General features: G+C 41.5%; 1 pseudogene; it reads right to left on the bottom strand.

The window, feature by feature from the left end:
• Positions 1–5470: 5470 nt before the first annotated feature.
• On the bottom strand, positions 5471–5619 carry LOC115868152 (annotated as a pseudogene).
• Positions 5620–8131: the final 2512 nt, after the last annotated feature.

Consider the following 8131-nt stretch of genomic DNA (forward strand, 5'->3'; position numbering starts at 1 on the left):
CCAGGGGAGCTGCTATTGGCCCTGAGAAAGCTGCCCAGGTTGCTACTTAAGTACAGGAAGGAGCAACATAGCAACCCACATTATTAGTGATCCGGTGTGGATAGTGCAGTTTGTGAGTGGAGAAAGGAAAAACACATATTGCTGAAATCAATTAGACAGAATGTCCTTTTAACCAGAAAAAGAATGGTTCTTTCAGAGAATGTGGATGCAGGAACCTTGAAAATTAAAAGTCAGATACTGCTTTAATGAAGGGATAAAATCCAACATAGTTTACATCTTGGGCAGAAAGATCAGGCTGTCTGCTCCTGTAAAAATTTACAATCTCAGAAACCCTCAGAATGAACTCTATGGAAGCAGGTTTTTCTCTCTCTGTGTGTGTGTGTGTGTGTGTTCTATGTTTATGTGTAAACATAGTTACATGTTTAAAATGTTTATGTTTAGACATAGAGAGTTATATGTTTAAACGATAAGGCCTTCGGATGTGAATATCAAATTCCCCCAAAGACTTCAAAATTTTTGCTCTTAAATCCCAGCTCTTCTTTGAATGTTCTTATTCTTTTTGTTTCTTAGGTAGAGATTCGAGGTTTGGTTTTCAATCCAATCCAATCAAGTGAGGGCTGATTATAGGTCAAGCATTGCACTGATGCTTGGAATGGGACAATTCAAAGGCCGGTCCTTTTTATGTGTCAGTAGTTACTGATTTTTGTTTTATATATACTTTTGGTGGAGATGGGAGGTAGAAGGTGGGAAGGTGGCTCTTGAAGCTCTTTGAAAATCTGAGGATTTTTTTGTTTTCACAGTAAAACACTGACACTTTTTCAGGAGAATTGCAGACACAGAGCATGGAGCAAGCAGTATTGAGAACTGTTATTATTACTGGAGAAGCTCAGGTGGCACAGCGCTTAAGGAGTTTGCTCACTCAAAGACTAGTGGTTCGGCCTTAGCAGCTCTTGTTCTAGGGCATCCTGGGTGGTGCAAATAGCTAAGCACTTGACTACTAGCCTAAGAGGTAGTCGTTTGAACACAGAGATACCCTGGCATACCGGCCCAGCATTCTGTGTGCGGTAATATCAGAGCCTTGAACAATGCATGGCGTGCAGTTTTACTCTGCACACACATGGCAGCTTTGAGTCAGAATGAACAGCAGCAATTAACATCCAAGGCCTGCTCCCAGTACTATTTGTGAGTTATTTATTGAATCTACACATGAGACCTATACTATGATCCCCCCCAATTTTCCTCAAAGGACAATCGAGGCTCAGTGACTTCTGTCCCTTGATCAGACCACCCACTGAGAAGAAGGGCAACCCAGCACTCAGGCCCTAGTATCTCACCCTTAACTATAAAGGAGGTGGGGGGGCAGGCAAGGAAGTGGGTTATACTCAGTCCCCAGATACTCTGTCACCTCCTGCCTGAAAATCATCATCATCAATTTAGAGTAATTAGAAAAATGTGGGCAGCACATCTCTGGGATTGTTCAACAGCCTCAGGGGGGCCAGAGCAGGCTCTGACAGTAGAGGTCCTGATAGAGCAAGCTAAGCTGTGTGAACCCAATTTAGAAGGTCCTTCAGAAACAGTCAAATTTCAAACTGAATTTTCAGAAATACCGGTCTGTCAGCAGGGGGCAGGATGGATTTTCTGTTTATGTGTGAAAATATGACACTAAACGGAACTGGGTGCCTTCGGAACAGAAACGTTTCTCTCCTCACCGGAACAGTGGTGGTCATTTAGAAAGGAAGGCAGAATGAGGTCTGTCTACACGTTTAATGTGATATTTATCTAAGAGACTCTGTCCTCTGAGGAAAATGACACAATCAGAATATTTGCAATAAGATTACAGTTCTAGCTGCTAGATGACACTATTTTCAGTGTTGCTACAAAATTCTTGCATTTTGTCCTTTGGTAAAGCAAAATACTACAGCGACACAAACTACATGTATTTCCATTTCCCCTAGTGAGATGGAGATTCTTCCAGGCTGGCAAGGGACACTATCAGAGGTCCCCAGTCTGGGGCTACTCTCAGCGCCACGCTCTGATGCTTTTGTGTGTTGGGCTTGTCTAGTGGACCACCTAGTACATCTTCATGCATTCAGATACAGCCTAGGGTTGGTTTGGGTTTTTTTCAGTGTTGCTATTAAATTCTTGCATTTTGTTCCCTTGAACAGCAAAATAGTACAACTACACAAACCAAACACACTTCCACTTCCAGAAGCAAACTATAGGGCAGTGTGTGGTTTGTGGGTCCCTGGTCGGTTCAAGAGTTAATGTGGTTGGCTGCTCACTGTGAAAATAAAGGCTGGAGTCCACCCAGAGGTGCCTTGGCAGAAAGGCCTGGAGATCTACTTGCAGAAAAATTAGCCACTGGAAAGCCTATGGGACACATTTCTACTCTGGCGCACAGCAGGGCCACAAGTGGAAATTGACTCCCTGCAATTCAGTTTGGGGTACAGTGTTTGAGAACACAGGTGCGATAGCCAGAGGGACTCCTGCTTTCACGTCGTGTACTGCCATAATGGTTAACATATGTTTAAGAAATATTAAAAAAATCAAGGACAGACTTTCACCATAACATTTTCTTCCTCCCTCCCTTGCCCCCTCCCTCCCTTCTTGTTTTCACCTTCTTTACCTATCTCTCTGTTTCCTTCCCTGCCTTTCAGTCAATCAATTCAAACATGGTGGTTATGATCCTCATGGTAGGCAGTTCAAAACCACCAGCAGCTCCTCGGGAGAAAGACTGGACTTTCTACTCCCATAAACAGTTACAGTCTCCGAAACCCACTGGGGGTCACTATGAGTCAGCATTGACTTGATAAGAGGCAGTTTTTGTTGTTGTTGTTGTTTTAGACATAATGCTGTGGATTGGGAATTCTGAGTGATGTCTGCCAATACCTTAGCAGTTTTGGAAAAGGCAATGATCAATTGCAAACCTTGCATGACTTCATTGCAACTGGCAGGAGACCTGGTGGCACAGTAGTTAAAGCACTCAGTTGCTAGCCAAAAGATCAGTGATTGGGACCCCCAGTGCCTCTGCAGGAGAAAAGACCTGCTTTGGTAGAAATTTCAGCCCTGGAAACCCTGCTGGGGGCAGTTCTACTCTGTTCTATAGCTCTAAGTGGAACTCAATCGAGGGTCACTTGTTTGGTTTGGATTGGTAATGCATTGCAAATACAAGGGGGCTTCAGAAAGTTTGTGGGGAAATCGCATTATCTTTTAATCCCATTTTCCCATGAACTTTTGCATAGCCCCTTGTATGTAATCCTGTCTTCAAATCCACTGAAGACTATTTGAATGGATGAGAGGAGTCAAAAAATAATTCTAAAAAATAGGAGTGGGCACTTTGACTCTCTGCTGCTTGCTGCTGGTAAGACCTGGGAAGCACCCCCTTAGAATTCTGGGGACTTCTCAGTACTTGGGTGGAACGTCCCAAGTACTTGGGATGAAGATCAGGCCTTCCCATTCCGGGAACTGGGTGTGTCAGCTCCTTCTGCGAAAGATGACACAATTGGGAGCTATACAAGCACCTATGAAGTGTCTGCTACACTACTGACAAGACTAGAAAGCAAAGCCCTTATGGGCAGAGGGCATTTTCTCTTTGTAACTCCTTAGCAACTATATATTCAAAATTTAAAACTTGAATGTACTCTGATTAAATCCTGATACCTGCTTGAAGCTACCAGATTATGAAGAATGTATGAATATAAGGTGTGTGTATGCAGTGTCGATACTGCTGTATAACCCCATTACCAAAAGACCAGATCTAGATGAGCCTAGATTGAACTCGTATTGATGCTTTTTCACAAAGGCAGCAGAAATGGAATTGATGGTGCTATTAGGTTGTCAATACCCGTGTCTCCTTTTCTTCCCAGATAAGTATACATGAAGCATCGCTCGTACACTCATTTTAACCTCTTGGGGACAAAGCAGCTATTGAGGTTCAAGGCAATGGTCTAGATGAGGTTTGTCTGTCGGATGCTTTGTAAAATCCAGAGCTGAGAGATTCCTCTTAAGTGAGTTGTTATCTCAATCCATAGGTTCATGTCGATGGGCTCTTTTGCTTGTTTATTTACATGTTAACTCCTAAAACAGCTACATCGTATGTTTGAATCTTAAGTTGCAGTCATTTCTAGAGCCAAAGCATAATTAATGATGGGACTCAGAAACGGATAAGGATGCTGGGAGGCAATTGGCCGGGGAAAAGGAAATTGTACACGTATCTGAGATTAAACAAGAAAAAAAAAAAAAGCAGATTCTGAAACTGTGCCCTAGATATGTACTCACATATCGTTGGTAAATGAAATACCTTCACTGAGACCAAAGCCAGTCAGATATTTTGCAGTGTTATTTCTTCCTTTTCAGATGATTCTGGATCTTCATCTAACTTAATAGCTCTTCCTCATGAAGTGTTGAGGATTGTGGGGGCAACAAATAATGTAATTTGTCCAGGATATCCTCTGAACAGGGACTCTAGACCCATTTCACCCTGTAAGGACCCTGCCTATCTCTAAGAGAGGGTACATGGAACTGTGAGTCATCATCCCCCCTGATGCACATGAATGAAACTGAAATTTGTATGCACAACTCAGGTTATTTTTGGTATTTTTAATGGTAGCCATCAATGGTTAGAGATGAGTGAAGGTTTGTTATAGTCCCAAGAGGCTCCGACCAAATGCTGCCACCCACAGAGATATTCATTAACTGCATGCTATTAATAAATAATCCCCAGAGAGTGTATTCAATCTCTCCGTAAGCTTGAGGAAGCCCTACTTCTTGATCATTTCAAGAGAGTCTAGCACACTTTGAAAGGAGCCCTGCGGGTACAATGGTTAAGCACCTGCATTGTTTACGGAGAGGTGCAGTTAGAACCCACCACCCACTCCGAGGGAGAAGAGACCAGGGGATGTGTTCCTGTAAAGATCACTCTACTCCATCCACTAAGGTCTCTAGGTGGGGCATAGATGTGTTGGCCAGCAACAACAGCCCCAAACAATGGCAACACGCATGTCAGGAACGATTCATTACAGTACGTGTGGCAATGCTCTGGACGGATTTCCAGGAGGCAGACATTCCGATTCATTCATAGGCTTGTAGGTAATTAGTGCTATGTCAGGGAATGACCAGGACGTCTCCTAAAATCTCTTCGGTCATTGATCTAAAACCTAGTATTTGTTTGAATTGTGAATGCCCTGCTAGATGTTCCTAGAAAATACATCTTATTCATTCAATAAGTGTTCAGCCACCCTCGCAGTATGGAATAAACCCATTGCCATCGACAGAGGGAAAATAGTACGTGGGAATGTTGAGTTGAAGAAAAATGTCCAGATTGTGACCAGTATTTTTCAGTGAAAATCTATTGTGGGATAATAAAGAATATTTACAATGGTACATCAAAAAGTGTTGCTACGCAATCACAGAAACCATCATTAATCAACAATATAAAAAAGTGAAGCTATTGTTTCTTGACATATTCTCCATCTAGGCATATGCACTTAAAAATAATATCATTGGCATTTAGTTCACATATCATGTAATTCAATTGTTCAATCATATTAAGTTTTCAATTAGCAATAATCACACCTCGGCTAGACCTCATTGGCTACGATATTGCCACTGCGCAAAGCTTGTTCAATCATATTAAGAAGATTTGTGCAATCATTACCACAGTCAATTTCAGAACATTTTCTTTTTGTGCTAGTTGTTAGCTCCACATTTGTTCCCACCCTCTCCTGCCATACACCTAGATAATTACCAACCAGATACTGCCTCTATAGATCTACCTCTCCTGGATTTCATATACACAAAATCATACAAAGCACAAATGGGAATCAAACAAAGAAACATAAACCAACCACAATGACTAGACAAAACCCAGAAAATCATGAATCAAAAGGGAAGTAGAAAAATATTAAAAACTGAAACAACTTTAAAATAGGTGAAAAGGGAGACCAAATGATAAAGTATAACATTTTTAACCTAACTAAATTTGCCATAATCGACTTTACATTCACTCTGTCTGATAGCAAGGCTATTCACCTCCCTGGACTAAACTCAGAGAGGAGTTAACGGAGACTTAATTCATATAGGGATCCTACAAATGGAATTGGGGCTTCTACTGTCATCTACAGCCTTCTGCATACTGGGTGTACACAATTTAAGTTCTGATAGCATTTCCTTTCCATCTTTGATGCTTCCTGCATCCTTCAACATTTCGAGTATAGAATCCTCTAATATTGCAACTCAAGGCTTGAATTGTTTCTTGAGTTCCTTCATTTTCAGATATGCTGACCTGTTCTTCCCTTCTGGTTTCTCATTCGAGGCCTTTGCACATTTCATTATAACATATTACTCTGTCTTCTAGAGCTGCCCCTTGACAATTTCTATTCAGCTCTTTCCCATCATCATTTCTTCCATTTGCTGTATCTTCTGTAATTAAGAGCAAGTTTTAGAGTCTCTTCTGACATCTACTTTGATCTTCTCTTTCTTCTTAGGGACCTTGTGCTTTCTTCGTGAATGCTATCCCTGATGTTTCCCGGAGCTCATCAAGTTCGGTCATTAGTGTTCAATGCTTTAAATCTGTTCTTGAGACGGTCTCAAAATTCAGAAGGGTAGACTCAGGGTCGTATTTTGCCTCTCATGGACATGTTTTAATTTTCGTCAGCTTTAACCTGAACTTACATATGGGCAACTGATGGTCTGTTCCACAGTCAGTCCCTGGCTTGTTTTACTCGCTGATGTTGAGCTTCCTACATATATAGTCGATTTGATTTCTGTGTCTTCCATCTGGAGAAGTCCATGTGCATAGTTACCTTTGGGTTGTTGAAAAAAGGTATTGGCTATAAACAAATCATCAGTTTTGCAAAATTCTATCATGTGCTCTCCAGCTTCCTTTCTATCACCACATCCATATTTTCCAACTACTCTTTCTGCCTTTGTTTCCAACTTTTGCATTCCAATTGCCAATACTGATCAATGTATCTTTCATGCATGTTTGATCAATTTTTGACAGCAGACTTTGGTAGAAGTCTTCAATTTCTTCATCACTAGCTTTTGTGGTTGGTGCATAGATTTGAATGAAGAAAGACTGAGGAAGAATCAATGCATTTGAATTGTACTGGAATAGAATAGTCAAATACCATGGGAGGATAAAAGGGGCAACAGATCTGTCTCGGAAGAAGTATGGCCAGTGTGTTCTTTAGAGGCAGAGACAGCAGGACTTCATCTTACGTACTTTGGACATTGTTGTCCTGCTGAAGGACATCATGGTTGGTAAAGTAGAGGGACCATGAAGAAGGCCCTCAAGGAGATGGATTGGCACCATGGTCACAATGCAGGGCTCAGCCATAGGAACCATCATGAGGCTGGCTCAGACCCGGGCAAGGTTTCATTCTGTTGTGCGCAGGGTTTCTATGGCTTGGAACTGACATGGCGGCACCAACAGCAGCACCATTCCCTTCTTTGGATTTTCTTAGTTACAATCCTTGGACCACAGGCTGGTGTGCTTCTCCCACATGGACTTATTTATAGGTCCATGCTCTTCTGAAGGCAGTATTTCTATCTGACTAATGGCACCTTTGACTGTAGGGTAGATGTGGTAATGTTTTCCATTGGGATTCTCCCAAGACAGCCCTTACTCCCCTTGAGAAATGAACAGGTGCATTGTCAAGATGGGGAAAAAATTCACTGGCACAATAATTTGATCTTATGCCCACCCATGCATTTTTCAATTTTCGTCAAACTTCTCTATAATAATCCCCCATGATCATCCTGTGTCCTTTGAGAAAATCAATGATGATTACCCCTTTGGAATTCCAAAAAACCTGCTGCCATAACCTTCTGAGCTGACCTCTCTGCCTGGAATTCAATTAGCCCTGGAGATCCCCTCAAGGGTCATTGTTTCGTTTGTTTTTTTTAAAGGTGCCCTAAAGAGAGTAAAACCAAAACACACATATCACTGAAAGAAAAAGACGTGCCTGATTGCAGTGATATGTTTAAACATGTAAGATTTGCAACAAATCATGGCTATTTGATTTGGAACTCTAGATGCAATATGTTTTTGATTTACCTATGTATGTTTAAGCTCTGTCATTTAGTTCATTATTATTCAAATTTCTGCCTGGTGAATATTTACTAGACA

Source organism: Echinops telfairi, unplaced genomic scaffold (genome assembly GCF_000313985.2).
Source record: "Echinops telfairi isolate 266 unplaced genomic scaffold, ASM31398v2 ScPeMD7_7;HRSCAF=31, whole genome shotgun sequence".
NCBI classification, from domain to species: Eukaryota; Metazoa; Chordata; class Mammalia; order Afrosoricida; family Tenrecidae; genus Echinops; species Echinops telfairi.